Raw genomic sequence first — 25,617 nt, 5'->3', positions numbered from 1 at the left:
CAGTCCCCAAGCTCCTAGACCTAATAAACCACTTTGGCAAAGTAGCAGGATACAAAATCAACCCACAAAAGCCAGAAGCTTTTCTGTACGCTAGCAATGTACAAGCAGAAAAGGAAATTATGGAAATAATACCATTTACAATAGCTAATAAAAGAATAAATTACCTAGGGATCAAACTAACTAAAGACGTGCATGACCTATTTAATGAGAACTATACAAATCTAAAAAGGGAAATCAAAGAGGACACAAGGAGATGGAAAGACCTCCCATGCTCATTGGTAGGCAAAATCAATATAGTGAAAATGGCCATATTTCCCAAAATGTTATACAAATTCAATGCAATCCCCATCAAGGTCCCAGCTACATTTTTCACTGAAATAAAGAAAGCAACCCATAAATTCATATGGAACAACTAAAGACCTAGAATAGCCAAATCAATTTTAGGCAAAAGAAGCAGTTCAGGAGGTATCATAATACCAGATTTCAAGCTCTATTATAGAGCCATCATAACAAAAACAGCCTGGTATTGGTATAAAAACAGACCTGAAGACCAATGGAATAGAGTAGAAGACCCAGAAATAAAGTCTCATTCTTACAGTCAGCTGATACTAGACAAAGGAGCTAAAGACATACAATGGAATAAACAGAGCCTCTTCAACTACTGGTGGTGGGAAAACTGGGCAGCCATATGTAGAAAGATCAAAGTAGAACCTAGCCTATCACCATGAACCAAGATCAACTCAAAATGGATCCAGGATCTCAACATCAGAGCTGAATCTTTGAAACTACTTAAGGACAGAGTAAGAAAGACGCTAGAACTTATAGGTACAGGAAAGAACTTCCTGAATATAATCCCAGGCGCACAACAGATAGCAGAGAGTCTCCACAAATGGGACTACTACAAAATAAAAAGTTTCTGCACAGCTAAAGACATAGCCACCAAACTAGAAAGACAGCCAACCATATGGGAAAGGATCTTTACCAGCACAGCAACAAAGGCATAATATATGTCATCTATAGAGAACTCGAAAAACTAACCCCCTCTAGACACAGTAAACCAATTAGTAAATGGGCAAAGGAGCTAAAGAGAGACTTCACAGGAGAAGAGATAATAATGGCAAAGCCACAAATGATGAAATGTTCAACATCCCTGGCAGTAAAGGAAATGCAAATAAAAACAACCCTGAGATACCACCTCACTCCAGTTACAATAGCCTATACTCTGAACTCAGGCAACAACAAATTCTGGAGGGGATTCAGGGAAAGAGGAACCCTTCTCCACTGTGGGTGGGTGCAAATTAGTACAACCACTTTGAAGAATAGTATGGAGGTTTCTCAGAAACTCAACATAGACCTACCCTATGACCCAGCCATAGCACTCCTAGGCATCTTTCCTGAACAATAGGTATCAGTATATCAAAAAGACATCTGCACATCCATGTTTATTGCTGCACAATTCACAATAGCCAAAATATGGAAACAACCAGATTCCCCTGTGAATATGAATGGATCCAAAAATGTGGTACCTATACATAATGGAATACTACATAGCTATTAGAAATGATAAAATATTGGTGTTGACAGGGAAATGGTCAGAACTTGAACAAATAACGTTGAGGGAACCAAGCCTAGAATTCAGGTAACAAAGGGGCATGGGCTACTTGATATATGACTGTTAAGTTGGGGCTGGGGGACAGTAGAGACCAGGTCTGTGAAACAAAAAACTTCTAGTCAAATGGTATTTCCATAGGTTTGGGTCAGCGATCTTACATTATTTATCTAAAACCAAACATCTACTAAACATAAAATGGTCTAAAATAGACCTCTCAATGGATCACAATAGCTCAACAGCTATGTATGTGTGATCATGTAAGAGAATGATACGCAAACTCTATTGTTGATGTTATATTTAAAGTTCTAGGTGAACTTCCTTTGGATTATGCCATGTGGCTACTGCATATGATTTTCGTGCACTGTGTATTGTATATATGCCTACCTCATCTAGGGAAAGGAAAGAAAAATGAAGGTGTAAATTGTCACAAGAAATGTACTCACTGCCCTATTATGTAACTGTGCTACTTTTGCACAACACTTTGTCAACAAAATTTAATTAATAAAGAAAACGAACACAAGGAAAAGTGTCGAATGGCAAGGTAAAACAGAGAAAATATGCTCTTTCCACCTTCCCAATAGATATCCACCTGGAGATTGACTGGGCACAGTGGCCTATTGAGAACTGAGAGAAGTCCAGTGATAGAAAAAGAATGTCACTTTGCCTTAAGTAGGTCTTAGCATTTCCTGAGAAACTTTGCTCAAACAATCTCATTTTCTCTATGCACAGACCATTCCCCAGGAGCTCAGGACATCTGATTTTGAACAGAGAGGTGACTCTAGAATGACAAGGGACCTTTATAACAGCATGGCCCCCACCATCTGGATTTTGTCCATAAGGAACCTGTCCCCTTTCCTACTAGAGCCTCAGTTGCCTCCTCTGCAGGATACAAGGTCAGAATCACTGGATGTTCATGTTGCTTTCTGTGATCAAATTGGTTTATGGGAGCCTGTGTTTCTGTCCATCATTGCCAACTTAATTTAAAAGATAGCTTTGTACTACAGATACAAACCACTTTTTTTCTGCCATATATATATATATATATACATATATATGTATATACATATATATATGTATATACATATATATGTATATACAGTATATACAGTATATACATATATACAGTATATACAGTATATATACAGTATATATACAGTATATACAGTATATACATATATATGTATATACATATATATATACATGTATATACATATATATACATATATATATATAATCAAACTGAATTACAGAGAGGTTACAGTTTCATACATTAGGCATTGGATACATTTCTTGTACTGTTTGTTACCTCGTCCCTCATTCCCCCCACAAACCACTTTTTATCTGTCTTAGACAATCATGACTTGCACTTTCATAACCTGTGAGCTTTTTAAAAACTTATCTCACTTGCAAAGAAGGCAGTTAATAGTTGATTGAGAAATGTAGCTTTATTGCTTTAAACCTTGTTTTTCACTTGCAAGGAAGGTAATTAATAACAAGGTTGGAACTGTAAATTATGTTACTAGGCAATTGTCTGCTGTGGGATGGAAGGAATATTGATACTTGCAGGTGCCCTGAAAATCCATTTGTTTCAAATCTCCAGTATTACATTTCTTTTAAACATTTTTTTAAAAAGTTTGAGAAAACATGCTATTAGTTTTCAAAACAACTCTGGCACCAATGAAAACACAAGCCATGTTTCTGTATGCTAAGTACTGCATAAGCTTTATTGACCAAACCAGAGATCCAAAGTCCATGGAATGAAACCTTTCATTTGTAGAGGTGACAGACAGGGATTCCAGTTTCAGGATGACCTGCTTTCTGTATCTATGATCTATGGATCATTTCATCTCAGGTCCCTCTCATAATGGATCTTGTAAAATTAATGGATGATACCGATGCTGATGGCTCATCTCTGTAATCATTGCTACTCATGAGGTTCAGATCCAATTGACAGTGTCTTAAAGCCAGCCTGGGAAGATTAGTCTAAGAAACACCATCTCCGAACTAACCAGGAAAAAGCTAGACTAAAGACATGACTCAATTGAGCAAACCAGATGAGCATCTGTGAAGCCATAAGTTCAAACCCTAGTTCTGGGGGTGGGGGCGGCGGGGAGGAAAGCAATATGTGGATTTGTACGTAGCTTCGAAGGCTTGTTTCAGGTAAGCAAGGGAAGATGTGGAGGGAGGAGGGGGTCATTCAGAGGTGTTAGTGGGTTGTTGCCCCATAATCTACCATCCCTTATACCTCTGCTTCTCATTTTAATCTGGAAAGGCATAAAATTTTATCTTCACACTACTACAGAACACACAGAACTATTACTTCCCTTTCACATTGTTCTTTTGCATTCTTTTAGAAAATTAGGCCCATTTCATGTTTTCACATTTCCCCTTCCCTTAGCATACTCTTATCTTTCATTTACATCACCGGGAGGAACACATGAGGACGCCTTCAACCCCAGGCTGACAGTACAGTCAGTATGCACAGGACAGTTACATTAACAAGAAAGAAAAAAAACTTTCTTCCCAGAGGAAAGAAGGGTAAAGAAGGAAGGGGGGGGGGGTGTCAGAGAAAAGGAAGAGACTTTCGCTACTGAAGCCTTTATTTTATCTCTATCTTAGATTTCCCAAGACATAAAAGCTACATTTTCACATCTGTGCTCTGAACATGGACGTCAAATTAGAATTATATAATGCCAATATCTCTGTATGTGAAAATGCAAGGTTAGAAGTGGTAGAATTTACTGCATGTGTGTGCCAGTCCTGGGATTTGATCTCAGGGCCTGGGTTCTGTTCCTGAACTTTCATGCTCAGGGCTATTATTCCATAGCCACATGTCTACCTATCGCTGTTTCAGAGATAAGATTTTCATGGATTTCCTGGGCCGGCTTCACACCTCAATCTTCAGATCTCAGCCTTTTCTGAGTAGCTAGGATTAGAGCTATGAGCCACCAGTGTTTTGATAAATTTGATAAATCTTGCCATCATTAAATTCCCCCATTACTTATACTTACAGAAAACAAAGAATCAAAAGTCAAAGGCTAATAGAATCAGAGCATCATAGAAGTCAGTTGAATTACAGGAGCACTCCACAATGCACTCTTCCCTGCAAAGTGTGTGTTTCACAAATCACTGAAGGCAGGTAGGCACACAGATGGCTCTAAGAAAAAACACTGATGGATGGAGGATTGGGAAAAAGTGGTTTAGGTTGTCTGGTCCTCAGACAATTGATGGGTCACTGTCCTTCTTCTTTCTAGACTCACATGGTTAAATGGAAAATGTGTGCACAACTTGGAATTATGTTCATTTTATATTTTCTGTTATTAACAGAAATATCCTGCTTGACTCCAGGAGCGGTCACTCAGGGGGCGATCTGAGTTCAAGTCATCATGTCCAGAAGACACTTACAGCAAGTGCTAACACCAGGGAGCTGCAAAGAGAAAAAGAAGGTGGAAGGTTTCATCTCATTTTTTTTTAGTACTAACAGCCTATGACTTTAAACTTATAATATTTTCCTCAGTCCTCTGTGATATTTGACAACTCGAATGTCAATTGAACTATTACTCTGATCTGGATTGTATTTCTCTGTTTTGTGTTTTAATTATCTAATCATTGCCATTGTATTTTGTTGTCATGTGTCATGTTGTCTCTATCTCTTGGAGCCATAGCTCAACTCCCAGTATTCTCATAGTTAATTGGAGGTAAGGTTAGCTGTGAAACACGATCTTCAGGTCTCAGATTCCTGAGTACCTGGGATTGCAGGCAAGAGCCCTCACCTCCAGGCTTCCTTTGACATTTTAGATAGGATTCACTGAATTACAGAAGGCTTTGAATTGAAGTTGATTCAAAGTCTGCTAGATGGAAGAATTGCCCACCTTAAGGTCAAGAGCTACATGGTCCATATTCTCCTTTGAGAACTACACAAGTCAGCATAAAGCATCTTAGCCCTGACTGTGTGGAATTGACCAGCCTCTCTGCCAACTCTGTGACGTCCACTTGATTTTTAAAAATTCAAGTGTTCCTCATATAATGTAATAGCTATAGTCATTGCCCCCAAGGACTATTGAAGTCTTTTTTGAGATGAATATACTTGAATGTAGGCTGTCTCACCAAAACTGACAATTTGTAAAATACATATTGTATATACCTAAGTGTAAACTGAGGTGCAAGTAAGTTCAGTAACAAGGCCGCACGTATCTGGGAACTAGACAATGAATTTAATAATCTATAGACTACAACTGAACTGTAGGCCATGAGTCTTTGATGTAGAGAGGGTGACACACATGACCTCTATTTTATATTTCTCACCATTTCAGTGTCTTGCCTGTGTAGCAAATATTGTTGAACACCAAGCATCTATTCTCAGTTTCTAGGGGTCAGAAATCCAGGAGAAGCTTCACAGGGGAGATGTGAGTGAGGAGCTCAGGAGACAACTGTGAAATTTTCTGTTAGGGCCATGTTCATCACCAGGATTGGCTCCTTCCTTTCTCACGTCCCCCAGCCACCATCTGGAAGCTCCATCTCATTGTCATGGGGCCTTTTCCATAGACTGCTCACACATGCAGTTGTTTCACCAGGAACAAAGGGAAAAAGAGAGATAGAGCTATATAGAGATGTCACAGTGAGAGTAACAGCCATTTACAACTTAATATCAGAAGTGATACTTCATCATTTCTGTCCCTTTCTATTCATTAGATGCAAAGACTAGATCAGTCCACATCTGTAAAATGAGGCAGGCGATTGTCAGAATTGGTGCAGTTTTGACCTGGGAATTTTTTTTAGAGTACTTTCTGTGAAAGGGACCTACTCAGCTAATGACATGCTGTCCTGAATTGAGGGAACAATCTACACCTTATCTATGTTCTATCATATACAGTGCCAGAATGGGTCTGTGCCCAAGATACGTGGTCTTGGACAGTGTTGGGTATGCCTGGCACTGGCTGGCAATGCCCCAAGTCTACGGGCTCCTGAATGGGACAGAAAAGAAAGGAAATTGAGAAAAGAGTCTAAGAGACCTCTAGGACTAATGTGTGTCTAGGGAATAAAGTCTATGGAATAGAGAGAGCACTCTATCATAAAAGATAATGGCTATGCCAGTCATGTCCATGTACTCCTCTACTGCTTCCATGCAGAACACAAAGGCAGTAATGTCATGAATCCAGCTCGGCTTGGGTACATCATCCTTTTCTATATCAGAATAGAAGGAAGATAGAGACAAAGGGAAGAAAAATGTAACAAAGGAAAAGAAGAGATCGGAAGGAGATTGTAAAGAAGATGGAGGGGTAGGGGTAAGTAGAGGAAAAAAGGGAGGGAAATAATTAGAAGAAGTGTTATAAGGGAAGTGTTATAAGGGAAAAGTATAAGTTCGGATGTATAAATAATCCTCATGGATAAACCAACAATGATAAATGAATGCAACTAATTATGGAGACTTTTTAAAGGAGATAAAATAAAGTAGTAGGTCACAATAATTGATTAAATGAAATAGGCTTAATATGGTTCACTGAGATTGTTTTGTCGGTGAACATTCTGGTAAGGTTTTTGAAATTAAGTCTTCCTATGGTAAGTTGGACTGAAAATAATTACACAGGCCAACCTGGCCTCAACCCCCCAACCTCCTGCCTCAACCTTCTTCTGCCTTCTGTGTTTGTGACTATGGCATTATTATGCCCAATCCATTTTTAAAACTGTGTTGTTGTCAGACCTAGGGCTGGAACACAGGGCCTGGGAACTGTCCCTCAGCATTTATGCTCAAGGGTAGCTCTATCACACTTGAGGGCACAGGGCCACTTGCAGTTTTCTGATAATTAATTGCTGAGAAATTAGCCCCCACTGCCCCACCCATTATTTATTTTTCTTGAAAAGAACTCTTAAAGCGGGCACTAATGGTTCACACCACCAGAAAACCAGAAGTGGCACTGTGGCTCTTGTGGTAGAGAGCTAGCCTTGAGCTGAAGAGCTCAGGGACAGCATCCAGACCCAGACTTCAACAGTAAGAAAAAAAAGTAGAATAAGCTTCAGGTACATGTTGTCACTTTATTTGATTTTGGTGCCCTGGTTATTATGTATATGTTTATCTGAATTAGAGAAGGAAAGGGAAAACATCAAAATGGTGAGAGAAAAGATAAAGGGCAAACCAATGCAACAGTGATACAAGAAAATATGTCTTTAATTAACTGTACATCTCAGGCAAGGGGGAATTTTAGAGGAGGGGAGATGGGAGAATGAAAGAGGTGATAAAAAGTGTGACAGGAAATGTATTCACTACCTTATGTATGTAAGTAACCCCTCCATTGTCACCTTGACAATAAAAATAAATTGAAAAAAAGAAAAAAATGATTAAGCTAATCAAAAACAAAAGGATAAAGAAGCATAGTAAATGTTACAAACAGGAAACACAAACTAGAATGGCAGATGTGGATAAAACTATGAGTTAATCTTAGATGTCTGCTCTCCCTTCTCAAGTAGAAACAGAATGTTTGATTCAAATTGTTGTATTCTGAGAGCGAGAGTAATCCATGGAGGCACACTTAAGGTGGGAAGGAGCTTTATTTACAAAGGTATTTTATTTACAATCTAAAACCCAGGAGCAGATCCACCCTCCACCTCCTTATGCTTGCCTGCAATTACCTTGTCCTGGGTTAGTTACCCAGAACTGAGACCTGTCTTAACCTGAACTTTAAACCTCCAACTTAATTTCCAACCACCTTAGCCTCCAGGCCTCCAAATGTCCAAAGCTCCAGACCTCGAGAGGAGCAGGCTTCTTTCCTGTAGGCCTCGTCCCCCAAATTTTAAGCCTCCCCACAGGCTTTAGGCTTCTCTGACAGCATCAGGCTCCAGACTCCTCCCTCAGGCCACAGGCCTAAGATTCCTCCTCAGGCCTAAGGCTTGGGACTCTCCCTCAGGCCTCAGGCCTAAGACTCCTCCTCAGTCCTAAGGCTCCGGTTTGGCTTCGATCCGCTACTCCTGCTAGCCTGGTTTGGCTCACCCTCTTCCTACAGTAAGCCGGGTACAGCTCACTGCTCCACTCTTCTTAGACCTGCTCAGTTCTCCTCTCTGCCCTGGTCTCTGGCTGGTCTCATTCTGCTCTGCTCTGCTTCACTCCCTGCCTCTCTCCTCCTGCTCTTCTCTTTTCCTCTCCTCCAGAAGTACTTCTTTTAATTTCCCCACACCAGTAGTCCGGGGGTGGATGTTCGGTCCCCCCAGAGTGGGATGGGATTTCCTCTTTATTATGCAGTGGGGCATGGCAATCATGCCAACATCGGGAGGGGCTTCTGTCCCTCAGGTTATTACAAAATTGTTGAAAAGTCTCCATCTCTTGGGCTCCTTTGTAATTAGATATAGATAATGCTATGGGACAAGAGCAGTGTAGCAACTTCTATGAAAGGATTGAGTACACTGTGTGATGTTTTCCCCAGGAGCAAACCTAAGGTACCCTGCCCTCCTTACCCCCACCCCAAAAGATCAAGGGCCACTGGCCAGTGTCCTCTTCTTATGTTTACCACATAGTTGCCATGGAGCAGTAGCATCATCCCATATATCTTGCTTCCTTGGCAACAGTCCTCCAGGCTCAAGAGACTACCTATCAGTGGGTGACTGATGAGCCCTGATTGGTCCATTCCTCACTGATGTAATTGGTCCCACTTGTGATTTGCCCATTTTCTCCCTGATGTCATCAGGCTTTGTGAGGCATCCCCAACAGGGTATATAAGAAGCTTCTCTCCACTTTTGTCAGTTACAGCACTGGGAGCTTTTATTGGTGATCTACTGGACTAACTTTGAACGACTCTAAGGCTTTAGTTGTGTGGGGGTTTGGGAGGGAGCTGTGTTGGTGTGGTTTGGGTTTGGGTATTTCTTTTCATTCTTTTCATTATTTTGGTGTTTGTATTTAGTTGTTTGTTTTTTAGTTTAGCTCATTTTGGTTAAAATTTCTTATGTGTCATCTTTATTTAGAACATTCAAGACAATTATAAGATTGACTACTTGCCAGTGGAAGTATGTCAAGATACAACAAAGTTTACTTTAATTCTTCCTCAGAAGGGGAGGAGGAGATGATCATCATCGGACAGTATCAACTGAAGGAGACCACTGGCCATGGTAGCTTTGGATATCTGAAAAGTGGCCCATCACTGCTTCACAGACACAAGGCTTGCCGTGAAAGGTCTCCTGAAGAGAGACCTGGAGAGCCATGGCAAAGAAAATGAGGTGGGCATTGACAAGAGCATACGTCACCCACATATCATCCGTTTTTTTGAGGTCATGGAGGATAAAGACTCTCTATATGTCATCATAGTGTTGGCCACTTGGGGACACCTCATGGGGTCGATGTGCAAATCCTCCTGCAGCTGCATATTCGAGCATAAAACCAGGAGGCTGTTCAGATCGTGAGTGCCGTGCACTACCTTCATGAGAATGGAATTACACACTGAGACCTCCAGCCCAACAACATCCTGTTGGAAGCCAAACACAATGCCAAGGTCATTGATTTAGGCTGAGTGTCAGGACGAACACAGGGCAGTTGATAAAGGGAGCTTGTTAAGCCTGGATCTTCTGACCCCCAGAAATGTCCCTACACAAAATGTATGATGCATACAAGATGGACATTTGGAACTTGGGCATCATTTAGTATGTGATGACAGAGAAATTTCCCTTTTGAGAGGAGGAAGTTTGCTGACATACAGGTCCTAGTCATAGATGCCAAGTATAGCCCTCCACTATACTGAACTGCAAAGGGACATGACCTACTGTCCCTCTTATGACTGTGGACTCTAGTCAGAGGACCAATGTTGAACAAATACTGGAGCACCCCTGGCTGATATGGTAAGTGGCCTGGGTCCTGATGAGACACTACCCAGCAAGCTGGATCCCATTATTGTGGCAGTCATGTGTGACATGAGGTAGAATGCAGCTGAGACTCAACAGGCAATACAGCACAGAGCATTCAATGAAGCCACGGGCACCTACCTGGACATCAGAGAAAACTTAAAACAGAATGCTGGCTATGTGGAGTTGAGAACAATGCCATGGATGGTACCACCATACTCAACTCCTGAAGAACATCACCCCAGCCATTTCCCTCCATGAAGGAGACCCAGCTTACCCACACAACTTATTTGTTTCAGCTTGTCCTCAGAATTTCAGTGGGATGATGATGGCACCCAAACACATGTGAAGAGTGAATTTCTAGTCTTCCTGCCATTCCCTTGTGCTTCCTGCCTAGCTACAGTTCTAGAAGAATCTGGGATCAGTTTTCCTTTGACTGGTTAAGCAGGCTAGAGAGTTGTGAGTCAGAGGAGAATGCCCTTTCCTCTAGGCAGCCACAACTAGAGGCCACAGCCTTCAGCTGGAGTACTAGACGGGGCTGGAGGAGAGTGGCTGACAGGGTAATCACCATTCTTCCCAGACTCTGCTGCTGTCTGAAGGCCCCAAAGTAATGCCCACAGGTTTCGAGCACAGCTATTCCAGGAAGGGGTGCAGAACTCAGAAACTTTCTATCAATGGGGTGTGGAAAATCAGAGAGGTGTCCACATAAATGCTGTGGGAGCAAGTCATGCTGGAAGTTCACACTGCATGTGGCCAGCACATACTTCAGAGGCTTCAGCCCAGGCTAGCCCAGCCAGACCCTGTGACAAGTGCTAGGGGATCCTGCAGCAGGGATTAGGGGGAAAGGACAGCTGAAATGGAGTTGACTTTCTAATCTTAAAGGTAAGTTGAAAGGTACCTTCAGCTGCCTCCCCCTTCTAAGCAAAAGCAGTAGGCAAGCATTTTTAATAATGTATACAACATGCCCCAAGTACTTCATACATTGTGCTTAAGGGCAGCAAGATTGGTTGAGCAAATAACATCCATAATGACAAAATAGAGCTATGTTTGGTTGTAAATTTTTTCTGTTTCTTGTAGCCTGGGATTGATCAGAGGAGGGTAATCATGACAGACAAGCAGACAGGCATAGGAAGTACAGTCAACATTCTGTCATGATCACCCTTCTCTCAGTAATCTCAGGCTACAATAAAAAGAACTTAGGCACTGTCCCAACACATCTGGGAAGGCAAGCCTTTTCCATAATGTACACACATGCCAACAAATCCTTTACATATTGTGCTCAAGGGCAGATACATTGACTGAGCAAATAATGTAAATTATTTCAATAATAGGTATGGTTTGTTTTAAATTATTTTTAATGTAGCCTGGGATTCTGAAAGAAGGGTGATCATGACAGGCACGTAGGCTGGCAGGCATTATGAGGTACAGTCAATATCCTGTGATGATCACCTTTCTCTCAGAAATCTCATGCTACAATAAACAAAACTTTGTGCACTGTCTCAACACATGTGGCAAGGCAAGAATTTTTAATAATGTATACAACATGCCCCCAAATCCTTTATATTTTGTGCTTAAGAGCAGCTAGATTGTTTCGACAATTAATGTCCATAATGACATAACCGTACGTGTGCTTTGTTGTAAATTTTTTGTTTATTGTTGCCATGGAATTTTTAGAGAAGGGAGTTCATGACAGGCTGGCAGGCAGGCAGGCAGGCTGGCAGGCAGGCAGACATTAGGAGGTGCAGTCAACATCCTGTCATGGACACCCATGTCTTAGAAATCCCAGACTACAATAAACAGGATTTGTTGCACTGTTTCAACATATCTGAGAAGGCAAGCATTTTTAACAATGTATACCACATGCCCCCAAATCCTTTATATACTGTGTTTAAGAGAAGTCAGTTTTATCAATAATGTCAATTATGACATAATAGTAGCTATGATTTGTTGTAACATTTTCTCTTTATGGTAGACTGGTATTTCTCAGAGAAGGGTAATCATGACAGGCACGTAGGCAGGTAGGCAGACAAGCTGGCAGACATTAGAGGTACATTCTGTCATGATCACCTTTTTCTCAGAAATCCAAGGCTTCAATGAACAGGACTTCGTGCACTCTCTCAACACATTAGGGAAAGCAAACATTTTTAATAATGTATACAACATGCCCCCAAATCCTTACAGGTTGTGCTAAATCTGTGAAATCAGATTGGTTGATTAAATGAGGTCAATTATGACAATAGTAGCTATGATTTGTTGCAATCATTTCTGTTTATGGTACCCTGGGATTTCTAGGAGAAGGGTGATCATGACAGGCAGCCAGGCAGGCGGGCAGGCATCTGGAGCTACAGTCAACATCCTGTCATGACCCATGTCACTGTCTCAACACATCTGGGAAGGCAAGCATTTTTAATAATGTATACAACATGCCCCCAAATTCTTATACATTAGGCTTAAGTGTAGCCAGATTGCTTGAGCAAATAATGTCAATAAAGTTATAATAGTATCTATATTTTGTTGTAGTTTTTCTGTTTATTGTTGCCTGGTATTTCTGAGAGAAGGGTGAATATGACAGGCACACAGGCAGGAAGGCAATAAGGCAGGCAGGCAGGCATTTTGAGGTACAGTAAACATCCGGTCATTATCACCCTTCTCTCAGAAATTCCAGGCTACAATAAACAAAACTTCGTCCACTGCTTCTGCAAACTGGGAAAGCAAGCCTTTTAAATGCTATATACAATATGCCCCCAAGTCCTTTATACATTGTGCGTAAGGGCAACCAGATTGGTTGAGCAAATAATGTACATGTTAACACAATAGTAGCTCTGTTTGTTGTAAATTATTTCGTTTTATTTTCGCCTGGGATTTCTGATAGAAGGTTGAGCATGTATGGTACGCAGGCAGGCAGGCATGCTGGCAGGAATGCTGGCAGGATCTCAGGCAGGCAGAAAGGCATGTAGGAATTAGGTGGTACAATCAATATGCTGTCATGGTCACCCTTCTCACAGAAATCACTGGGTACAATAAATAGGACTTGGCGAACTTTCTGCACACATCTGGAAGGCAAGCATTTTTAATAATGTATACAGCATGCCCCAAAATTCTTTATATACTTTGCTTAAGGATAGACAAATTGCTTGAGCAAATAAGGTCAATCATAACATAATAGTAGCTATGTATTTTTGTAGATTTTCTCTGTTGATTGTACCATGGGATTTCTGAGAGTAGGGTGATCATGGCAGTCAGGCAGGCAAGCAAGCAGTCAGGCAGGCAGGTAGGCAAGCAGATTTTAGGTGGTACAGTCAACATCCTGTCATGATCATTCTTATTTCAGAAATCCGAGACTAGAGTAAGCAGAACTTCCTGAATTGTCTCAACAGTTTTGGTATGGCAAGCATTTTTAATAATGTATACAGCATGCCCCCAAATCCTTTATACATTTTGCTTAAGTGCAGCCAGATTGGTTGAGAAAATATTGTCAATCATGACATAATGGTAGCTATGATTTTGTATATTTTTCCTTTTAATTGTATCCCGGGATTTCTGAGAGAAGTTTTATCATGACAGGGTTGCATGAAGGCAGGCAGGCATTTGGAGGTACAGTCAATATCCTGTCATGATCCCTCTTGCATTAGAAATCCCAGGCTACAATAGAGAGACTTCATGGACTGTCTCAACACATCTGGGAAGGCAAGCATTTTTAATGATAAATTCACCATGCCTCCAAATACTTTATAAATTGTTCTTAAAGGCATTCTGATGGGTTGAGCACATAATGTCCATTATGACATACTACTCACTATGTTTTGTTGTAAAATTTTTTCTGTTTATTGTAGCTTGTGATTTCTGAGAGATGGGTGACTATGACAGGCAGGCAGGCATGCAGGCAGGGATGCATTTTGGCAGGCAGTCATTAAGAGGTACAGTTAACATCCTGTCATGAACATCCTTCTCTCAGAAATCCCAGGCTACAATAAACACAACTTGCTGTACTGACTCAACACATCCGGAAAGAGAAGTGTTTATAATAATATACACAACACGCCCCCAAATCTGTTATACATTGTGCTTAAGGGCAGCCAGATTGGTTGAATGAATAATGTCCACAATGACACAATAGTAGCTACGTTGTTTTTTTTTTTGTAATTTTTTTAATGTAGCCGGGGAATTCTGAGAGAAGGATGATCATCACAGCAGGCAGGTAGGCAGGAAGGCAGGCAGGGAGGCTAGCAGGCAGGCAGGCATTAGGAAGACCAGTGAACATCCTGCTATGATCAACAGTCTTTCAGAAATCCCAGGCTACAATAAACAGAAATTTATGCACTGTTTCAAAACATCTGGGAATGCAAGCGTTTTTAATAATGTAAACAACAGTCCCCCAAATATTTTATACATTTTCTTAAGGGCAAACAGATTGCAAATAATGTCAATATTTTCACAATAATAGCTAGGTTTTCTTGAAAATATTTTGTTTATTGCAGCCAGGGATTTCTGAGAGAACCAGTACCCAGACAGGCAAGCAGGCAGAAAGTCAGGCACTAGGACAGTCAACATCCTGTCATGATCACCCTCCTTTCAGAAATCCCAGGCTACAATAAACAGAGCTTTGTGCACTGTCTCTCCATATCTGGGTAGCCAAGCCTTTTAAGTGCTCTATACAACATGCCCCCAAATCCTTTAAGAATTGTGTTAAGGTCAATCAGATTTGTTGAACAAATAATGTACATTGTGATGTAATATTCGATATGTTTTGTGGTGAAATTTTTCTGTTATTGTAGCCTGAGATTTCTGAGGGAAGGATGATCATGACAGGCAGTCAGGCCAGCATGCAGTCATAAGGAAGCACATTCAATAATTTGTCATGATCACCCTTTCCTTAAAAATACCATGCTAAAATGAACAGAACTTCGTGCACTGTCTCAAAACATCTGGAAAGGCAAGCTTTTTTAAAAAATGTAAACAGCATGCCCCAAATCCTTGATAGAATTTGCTTAAAAATACAACTGTGAGCTACTGGTAACCAGCATAGGTTTTTTAATATAGTGTGGCAAGATCCCCTCCCTTCAGAACCACAACCTTTGCCTGTCTCTGGAAAACTGGGTGTTTTGAGGGTGCCTTCTTTATGACCCTGATTCATGAGGGCAAGACACTTAACCAGAACTCCCTGTGCCACGCCCCTCTGTACGATATCGATCCTCAGGAACACAGATTTGGGGCACCAAAAACCCATATGTCAACCCACCTGTTATACAGTTGATGCAGATAGAAAATGATAGGCGCAGAGATTCATTTCTCAAGTAAGTAGCACTAAACTGGGAATGTCTCACATTTATTGTTGCATTGTGGATATTCCTGAGATCATCCCATCCTCTTTATCTCTGGTCCTGGGGACCAAAATGAAGCTAAAGGTAGTGTTGAAGGTGGCAATATCTTCTGCAATCTGAGACAGGACCTGATTGGTACCCATAATCCCTCTCTCAAATCTGCACAGAGAACACCTGCTTCTGCCTTGGTTTTATTTTCTAGCTGCTTCACTTTGACAATTTTATCCTTTCTCTCCCTCCTTTTTTCTTCTCTTTGACCATGAATCAGGGTTTCATAGTGATTCTTCCCTTTTAGCATGGTAGTCAAAAATTCACTGACCCCATGCACATTTTAAAATTTGGCCCGGCTTCATTAGAATGACCCACCAGTGAGAGTTTTATCAGGAAATTCAAAATGGCCATAATAACCATGAATAAATATTTATTGAAGAGATTTGCATATTATGGAAGTAGGGTGTAGATGAGTGCACAGCTTTATGGAAAGGATTCTGTCCTGCCTGGGGTTCCTAACGTCACTGTCACACAGTGGGACTCACAGATGGTTAAAAATTAGATTAAATAAATGAAAAAAAATCATAAATAAGCTTGGGAGAAAGGAGAGCGTGGATGAGCTATAGCCCAGGAGGGAAAAGTGCAATTTGCAGTCAGCTTCCATCACTTCAAAATTCTAAAAAGAGATGACCTCACAGAGAAGATGGCACCCTGCACAATTACACTGGACACACCTCTGACCTGGATGTAGATTCCAGAATGGCAGACAGCTGTTGACCAGGAGACCTAATGTGAGACCAGGAAAGCTGTTAGGGCCAGGAGACATAATGTTAGCTACATTGGCCCTGGTGACCTCTCCTTCAGATCCTAGTAGCTACTGTTTCTGTTCTACCATCCAAGTCCCATGGAGCTGGAGGTCATTTTGAACAAGGGAATTCTGAGAAATATAGTTCTGGATCAGCAAAGAGGGAAAAGCCTGAAACCACATTAGTGCAGACCTCAATGCCTGCCAAAGTTACTGCTGCTCATAATGTCCACAGTTAAGAAACACTTCTCAGCACCGGATTGTAATGTGATGGGGAAACTTGGCTATTTCTGACCATCTAAAGCTGCAAAAGCCCTTCTAGAAATTTCTGTTCTCTTCCTACCACATTAATCACTAATTCTATCCCTGGAATTTCTTTACCCACAGCAGAAGAGGGATGAGTGAAAAGCAAACTCATGAGCTCAGCCAATAAATTCAAAGGGCATCTTCATCTTGGCTTTAGTTCAACACATGAAATTGGAATGTGTGAACAAAAATCAGCTTCTCTAGTACAGTCAGCTATGTACCAACTGGCAGGAAAGTTGGCCACATAAAACTACTCAAAGACAAATAGGAGATGGGGAGGGGGGATAGAGGTGGAGGAACCAAGAAATTCATTAAATTCACTAGGGAAAAGCAGCATTTCAGTTGCATACAAAAAATATTCAATATGGGAAGTAATGACTCACAACTATTACCTTAGTTACTTAGGACACTAGGATTTGAGGATTGAGGTTCAAAGTCAGCCTGAGCAGAATAGTTCATGAGACTCTTATTTCCAATTAGCCAGCAAAAGCCAGAAGTAGAGCTGTGTCTCAAGTGGTAGAGCACCAGCCTTTAATAGAAAAATCTAAGGGCCAGCACCAAGGCCCTGAGTTCAGTATTTTGAAAACAGATAATTGTGTGAAAATGGCCAAAAAATGACATACAATGGCCCCAATCTCTGAGGCCATTGAGGTCTCTGCATAGAATTCTGATCTAATATATTTTGACAAGTGAAATCATAGAGTTGTTTCTTTATCTTGATTAAGTCTTAGGATACAGAAGAATGACATGATTACCACATGTTCTCAGACAGATGCTTTATGAAAATAGCTTGATCTATACTAGAAAGTTTAAGGAAAAAATTACCTGTTTGAAAGTGAAAGTTCAGAATGGAATTGTGAGACTCAATTTTGGTATTGATTGATTACTGGTGTCAGCAGCACCCTTGCTTCTTTAGGCAATATGAAATGAGTACATTTTCAGAGGCCGCTGCAAATGGAATACCTGCTGGAACCTGTTTGCATCAACAAGCAATGCCCTGTGGCTCTAAGGAACATAGTGTGCATGATTTGCCCCTATGGGCATGATACCCTCATATCATCTCATTGGCACAGTATTTATTTCTTGCCATTTCATCTGTAGTTGACATGGCATTCTTGGATGCAACCCAGTGGCATCATCCGAAAGGGTGTTCATGCAAATAGATTTTGGACACAGATGTTGGATGATAGCTATCCAAGAAACTTTCTCCCTGTGGGCTTCACTATCTGTCCTCTTGGAGGAAATCATAGCACCTGCATGAATAGGGAGAACCTGCAAACATGTTTTCCAACTCATGTTTTTCTCCTGGATAGAAGGCCACAGATTCACAGCCCCAGGAAAGAGTTTTACACATTCTTCCCAGGAGATTCGCAAGAGGCTTAGATGAAAGAACATTAGCTACAGTGTAAATCTCTGCCAATAAAAAGACACATATGCATACATACAGACATATATGAGTATACATACCTGGCACTGCAACCTTTACTTCCAGGCAGAATTTCAGCTTGGCAGATGCTTTAGAGATGGGCACTTGGATCTTCATACTCATTCTTCTCCAGCTTCCCCTTCTCAAGTCCTTCGTTGGCACTTGTTTTTCTACAATGAAGCACCGAGCCCACATGGATGGAGATGTGCTGATGGTTGGATTTTTCCCTCTCTACACTTTAGGAGCAGATGGCAGTAACAGTGATGCTTCCAGGAAAGAAGACAATAAGCCGTAAGTAACTTATCATTCTATTTTCATTTATTGTTTTTGGCAGTGGCTGAGGGAACTTGTGTGTGCAAAATAATATCCTTTGTCTTCTCTACCCTGACCTCCCATTTCTAGTGTTGCAGAAACAGCTCAGTTTCATTATTCTATTTTACAAGTACTCCTGGGTGACTTTCTCCCTATCAGTAGAAGACTCTTGTTTCAAGCAGTGTAGCTTCTCCTTTCCAGGGCTGTAAGTTCTTCAATTTATTCAAACATCCCTGTATCTCTTGCATCCCAGCTATCATGGTTGATAATGAAGTGATGTTATTAGAGACAACCTGTGTCAGTGGCATGAATACTGTACCAAAGGTTACAGAAACCTTTCCTTCCCAACTGGCCAGTGATCTGAAATTTTTTTCTTTTGTGACATATATTTCGAGGAAATTGACTAAAATTCTTATTGTAGTCTGGTGGCTCCTGATTGTAACCCTATCTAAGCAAAAAGCTGATATCTGAGTGTTGTGGGTTGAAGCCAACCCAGACAGGAACTTCCTTGAGAATTTTGTCTCCAATAACCCAGCCAAAAGCTGGAAGTGGGGCTTTGGCTCAAGTAGCAGAGTGCTATCCTTGAGCCAAAAAGTTCTATTAGAGTGTCCAGGCTTTTTTTTCAAACCCCAAGACACACAACACACACATATAATCACAGATTCTCTCTCTCTCTCTCTCTCTCTCTCTCTCTCTCTCTCTCTCTCTCTCGCTCTCTGTCTGTCTCTTTTACTGTGGACAAGAAGTTACTAAATGATTATTTCATGTCAGATATGGTCCACAATCCAAGTATTACCTCATATACAATAAGTGCAATGTTTTAACCTATTCCCTGGCAAAAAATAAGCAAGTATTCAATCCATCAATGTCATAGGTTTTTAATTACTCCTCCTGAATTTCTATGCTCATTATTTAGGTTTAACTTCAAAAACTACCAGTTTGTTTTAGCCTTGGCTTTTGCTATTGAAGGAATCAAAACCAATTCTCATCTTTTACACAACTTGACTCTGGGATTTGATATCTATGATGTGCAATTTGGAGAATGGCTAGCATTTAAAAATCCCTTCATTTGCCTCTTTGGGAACTACAAGAGTCCAAACTTCTCCTGTATGAAAGAGAGGAAGTTCATAGCAGTGCTGACAGGACCATCAGTATTAACATCTTCCCAGATTGGAATGTTGCTAGGCCTCTACAGTTTTCCACAGGTGAGGGTGAGAAAGTGAGCAGATATTAAATAAATGTCTGATTTAGTGCCATTTCACGTGAGAGAAAAGAATGATAAGAAGATACTAGATTTATGAGCCTATTGAATTTTGTGTTATCCAAAAATAAAATAGAGTTCAAAGTAATTGGATATTTATAGTCCCATGTGTAGAAAAGAGGATAGAAAAGTTACAGCAAAAAAACCCAAAGTGATTCTTTTTTAAAGCAAGAAATAGGAAATGATTTTAAAGTGTGGAGATATGATGACAAGTGTGCTGGTAGCTCACGCTCTAATCCCAGTAACTCAAGAAATGTTTATGTCCATTTAGTCAGCCCAAAGCAGACAGCGAATATGTAGTTCCATTGGTAGAGTGCTAGACTTGAGAGGAAAAAGTCAAGTTAATGCATGAAGCTCTGAGTTCATTGTGCTCTACTGGCTAGCTTGTACATGCACAAACACACACTGGTGCAAGATATTATGTTGAATGAAGTCAGAAAGAAAGGGACGTGTGTTTTCTCCAATATGAAAGTTAGATCTAAAACATGACCATGAATTATGAAATAAGTATGAAATACATACAAAGCTTTTTGTTTAAGTGCATGAAGCATCTGGCTTGTTTATACTACATAGAGGGATTGAAGTCCATGATTTATTGTCTGACCAAATAACTGACAGTATAAAAATAAATGAGCAATAGAAATCTGAAGCCTATCCTGTCTGAGGATGATAGATATTAAAGGTATCTGAAAAAGAGCAGAGGAATGGGGAATAGAAGTAGATGTGTGGGAAAATACAAGATAATAGTCAATGTACCTATGTAAAAACGGACTTAGGAAAGTTGGAATGAATGTGGTTGCTAGAGATAGGAGTTATAGACAGAAATAATGACAGAGATCAAAGGCATTATATGAGTACATTTCACAACTATTAAAACAATGAAAATGTTTAAATGAGAAAATTACTTTCCTTTAGTTTTACTGGTTTACTTAATATACTTAACGATAGTGATTGTGATAGATGGTAATATTCTCATTCATGGGCTATCCAATTTTGATTTTTTCAGCTTACCTTTGGGCCTCTTAATCAAGGCCTGAGTGACCATTACAAGTTCCCTGCTCTGTATCAGATGGCCCAGAAGGACACATCAATAGCTACTGCCATGGTCTCCTTACTGATTCACTTCAACTGGAACTGGGTGGATCTTTTTACCATAGAAGATGAGAAAGGTTTGTGGATTCTTCCTGCATTGAAAAAAGAAATGGCCAAGAATAGAGTTTGTATAGCCTTTGAGCTAGCTCTTCCAACCCATGGTGTATTATACATACTCAAAGTCATGTCCCTTTATAACCAGATTAATAAATCCTCAGCAAATGTCCTTGTCATATTCGGTGATGATGAATCTCTACTAGATTTAATGAGGTGTGTTGAGCAACTATTAATAAAAGGCAAAGTTTGTATCTTGAACTCACATTGGGATTTAACCATCAGAAAGAGATATTTCATGCTTGGCTCATCCCATGTACCTCTCATTTTCTCACAACATCACCCAGATGTTTCTGGATTTACAGATTTTGTCAAGGCAGCTAACCCTTCCACCTACCCAGAAGACTTTTTCCTTGCTAGGTTGTGGTTTCTGTCTTTTAATTGCTCAGATTCTGAGTCTGACTGTGTAACATGGGAGAACTGTCCTCATGAGGCCTCCTTGGATTGGTTACCTGGGCACATTTTTGACATGACTATGTCTGGAGACAGTTACAATGTGTACAACGCTGTGTATGCTGTGGCCCATGCTCTCCATGAGATTCTTCTTTATCAATCAGAAGTACAAACAATAGGAAACAGGAAATGGAGAGTCCATTCCCCCGCACAGGTAAGGCCTTCTGTTTCTGATGGCACACACTGTCAGAACAGTCAATTTGTACAGCACTTTATCACAACATGAAATTAAATATTTTAGTTATGTTCCCCAAATTAAATTAATTATGTTTCTGTAAAAGTCTGTGAGGTTTTCTGGAAATGTGTTCCTGTGCTCTTAAGGAAAACAGGCCAGTAACAAGCAATAAATTAATCCCACATTTCCATACATTCTTCTACTGATTAATAACCTGAACATTCACACAGATAATGTTTTGATAAGTTATTAGCACCTTTTACATATGAGTTTCTAAGCATGACCTGCTGAGCAAAAGTATTTTTGTTTTTAATAAGTGACCTAGTTTCATTCTCCTTTAGATAATAAAACTTGAACAAGCTCAAACTATAACTCTAGACACTCATAGAATTCATTGTTGTGGAAAACTCTAACTAGACATCTGAGAATTCCTGCATTTATGATTATTTAAATGAAATAGGTTTCTCTTGAAAAGAGGACTTCTAGCATTTTGCTGAGTGACCAGCATTCAGGAAAATTATTTTTATTCCTGCAAGATTTTCTTCTGCAGTGGTTCATCAGCTGTCTGTGTTTTTCTTGAACTCTGAATCAGAGATTAAAGACACTTAGGAGCTTTTTAATTCTTAATTCTAATTTTCTTAATTTCTGTCTGACCACTGGGATGTACTTCACCATAAGATGATGCATCTCTTGTAGCTGCACCCTTTTCTGAAGAATATCGAATTTCAGAATCCTGCTGGAGATTGGGTGATTTTAGATGACAGAAGCAAATTAGAGGCAGAGTATGACATTGTGAACATTTGGAATTTTCCAGAAGGTCTTGATCTTCAGGTGAAAATAGGAAAGTTTTCTCCATTTGCTCTACATGATCATCAACTGTCTTTATCTGAAGATATGGTAGAGTGGGCCATAGGAACTACAGAGGTGGGTTGGATTTAATCCTAATGATTTTAAGAACAAATAAGTAAGTAAAATTCACACTTAAAATGTATACCTGATTGAATGCCAGCAACTGTCTCCTGTAACACTAGCTACTCAGTTCTGAATATCCTGATTTGAAGTCAGGCCAAGCAGGAACTCCTGTGAGATTGTTGTCTTCATTTATCCAGTGCAAAAGAGGTCCTGGGGGCTAGCTGATGCTTCTAATCCTATCTACTTGGGAGTTTGACATCCTCAGTTCTCAGACTAAAGCTCATTTTAGAGCCCTGCCAGGCAAGAAATCTGTGAGACCCTATGTCATTAAACTATCAAAAACTAAGCTGGAGCTGTGGATCAAGCAGCTCATTACTCATCTTGAATAAAAGCAACTCAAGGACATTGCTTAGACACTGAGTTCAAGCCCCAGGATCAGCATCATCCAAAAAAAATTCAGTTTGTTTCTAAATGTTAATTTTGAACAATGTCCTAAAATACAAATTGAACGTTTCTTAGCAGGATTCTAACACCGATAAAGTACCTAAAGAATTGCTTCGTGTGTTTGAAAGGTTTATCTGGTTCTGTTCTCTGGTTGCTTCATTTAATGATTAGTTGTGCTGTTACTTAGGTATCTTTCATGAGAGTAATCATTGAATGTGGTAGCATATAATCCTTTTTTGAATCTAAGTTGTTCAAATAATGGAACTTTTGCAATGTTAGGAAAAGCGTAAACCATTTCTGACACATGTGTGATTTTCCTCAGGCTGTTCATTCTGTCTGCAGTGAAAGCTGTGGTCTTGGATTCAGGAAATCTCCTCAGGAGGGAAAGGCTGCCTGCTGCTTTGATTGCACTCCTTGCACAAAGAATGAGATGGCCAATGGGACAGGTAAGTTCACAGTGGAAGGAGAAATACTTGTTCTCTCCTAGTTCCCCACAAACAATGCAAAGCACTACAAAAGTTGTGTATTAGGGTTGCAGTCAAAGTCCTCCTTCATTCATTTAGTAGTAATTTAATTGCAACAATGGATGATGCTGCTTCCTGAAAAAAAAAAAAAACTAAAACAAATCATGTGCTGTGAATTGTGTAGGAATTACTTTTTCTAGTATATTGTATGCATATTTATTTAACTACTCAGTAATGTTAGCAAATTTTCTATGCTATGAGGTGCAAAATCCTTTAAAGAATGTGGTCTACAACTTTCTCAAAATTGCTTTTACATTATAAAGATAACACAAATTGTTATTTCTTAGTGCCCAGAACTGTTTTTGAAACAAAGAGCTCTTTTTTGGTACAAGTGTTGTAAAAGGCATGACTCTATAACTTCAAAGAGTGATTACATTCTCTGTTCCCTGTGCTTTACAGGTGATTAGGAGAATCAAATATCACAATTACAAGAAGGGACCACAGTGCTCCTAGCTACATTGCACAGAGACATACAAAAAATGAAAGATCCTCTAGTCATTTTAAACAATGACATTGAGTTGTACATAAGAATCTGAATATTATTATGGAAGCATGAAGAGATGTATAAAGTGATTGTTAGGACATTAGGAATGCCAAGAAACAATATGAATAGTATTCATTGACAGTAACTAGTTTCAACTAGACTTCTGGAAACAAGTGTAGGAACATGATGAAGTTACTAAAAATAATGCTAAATATGTATGTTAATTCTTGGTCAAATGAAGATTATGCTAGTCATTTTTGGTGTATAAGAATTTTTTTCTAGGGAGGGATTTCCTAACTTCCTTGTAAGTAGTGAAAAAGGAATAATGGTAACTTGCCTTTCTCATCAGATATGGAGCATTGTGTAACATGTCCAGATAACCAGTATGCCAACACAGAGAGAAACAAGTGCCTCCTAAGAGTTGCAAGTTTCCTGGCTTATGGAGAGCCCTTGGGGATGGCCTTGGCCTGTATGGCTCTTGGTTTATCTACACTCACAGTAATTGTTCTTGGGGTCTTTCTGAAACATCACAACACCCCCATTGTCAAGGCTAATAATCAGGCTCTCAGCTACATCCTGCTCATTTCCCTCATCTTCTGTTTCCTCTGTTCCTTGCTGTTTATTGGCCGTCCCAACACAGTCACCTGCATTCTACAGCAAACCACATTTGGAGTTGTGTTTACTGTAGCTGTTTCTGCTGTCTTGGCCAAAACTGTAACTGTGGTTCTGGCCTTCAAGGTCACTTCTCCAGGGAGAAGGATGAGGTGGCTGCTGGTATCAGGGGCTCCTAACTTCATCATTCTCATCTGCACTCTGATCCAAGTGACTTTCTGTGGACTCTGGCTGGGTACATCTCCTCCCTTCATTGACACGGACACACACTCTGAACATGGCCACCTCATCATCCTGTGTAACAAGGGCTCCCTCACTGCTTTCTACTGTGTCTTGGGATACCTGGGCTCCTTGGCCCTCGCCAGCTTCACTATGGCTTTCGTGGCCAGGAATCTGCCTGACACCTTCAATGAAGCCAAGTTCCTGACCTTCAGCATGCTGGTGTTCTGCAGTGTGTGGCTTACCTTCCTGCCTGTCTACCACAGTGCCAAGGGCAAGGTCATGGTGGCTGTGGAGGTTTTCTCCATCTTGGCCTCCAGTACAGGGCTCTTGGGCTGCATTTTTGCCCCTAAGTGCTACATCATCTTGTTAAGGACAGACAGAAATTGTCTGCATGGCTTCAGGGATAAGAGACATTGAAGTCAAAGTAATCATTGTTAAGACTAAACTCATATATTTGATTACTACATACAATTTCTGAACTAAATCTATAGTAATTTTCCAGTCTTATGTTTGTTTATATTATGGAAATGTTACTTCAATGAATAAGGGTTTATTGCTTACATTTTTTCTTATATATTTTTCATTCCTTCTATTTAACATGTATTTAATCTTTATTCCAATCTATAACCAGACATAGACCCGCCATCCCCTTTGTTCCCTCTGCATTCAAGAATGCACCTGGTCTTCCACCAGTACCTATAGCCAAGGTAACAGGTCACCACCCACCTGCA

The 25,617-nt window shown here is 40.2% G+C and overlaps 1 pseudogene; it reads left to right on the top strand.

The window, feature by feature from the left end:
* The window catches only part of LOC125367027, a 39,446-nt pseudogene extending 14,143 nt beyond the window's left edge, over nt 1-25,303 (top strand).
* Nucleotides 25,304-25,617: the final 314 nt, after the last annotated feature.

Source organism: Perognathus longimembris, chromosome 18 (genome assembly GCF_023159225.1).
Source record: "Perognathus longimembris pacificus isolate PPM17 chromosome 18, ASM2315922v1, whole genome shotgun sequence".
Lineage (NCBI taxonomy): Eukaryota > Metazoa > Chordata > Mammalia > Rodentia > Heteromyidae > Perognathus > Perognathus longimembris.
This window is presented reverse-complemented; position numbering and strand designations above follow the sequence as displayed.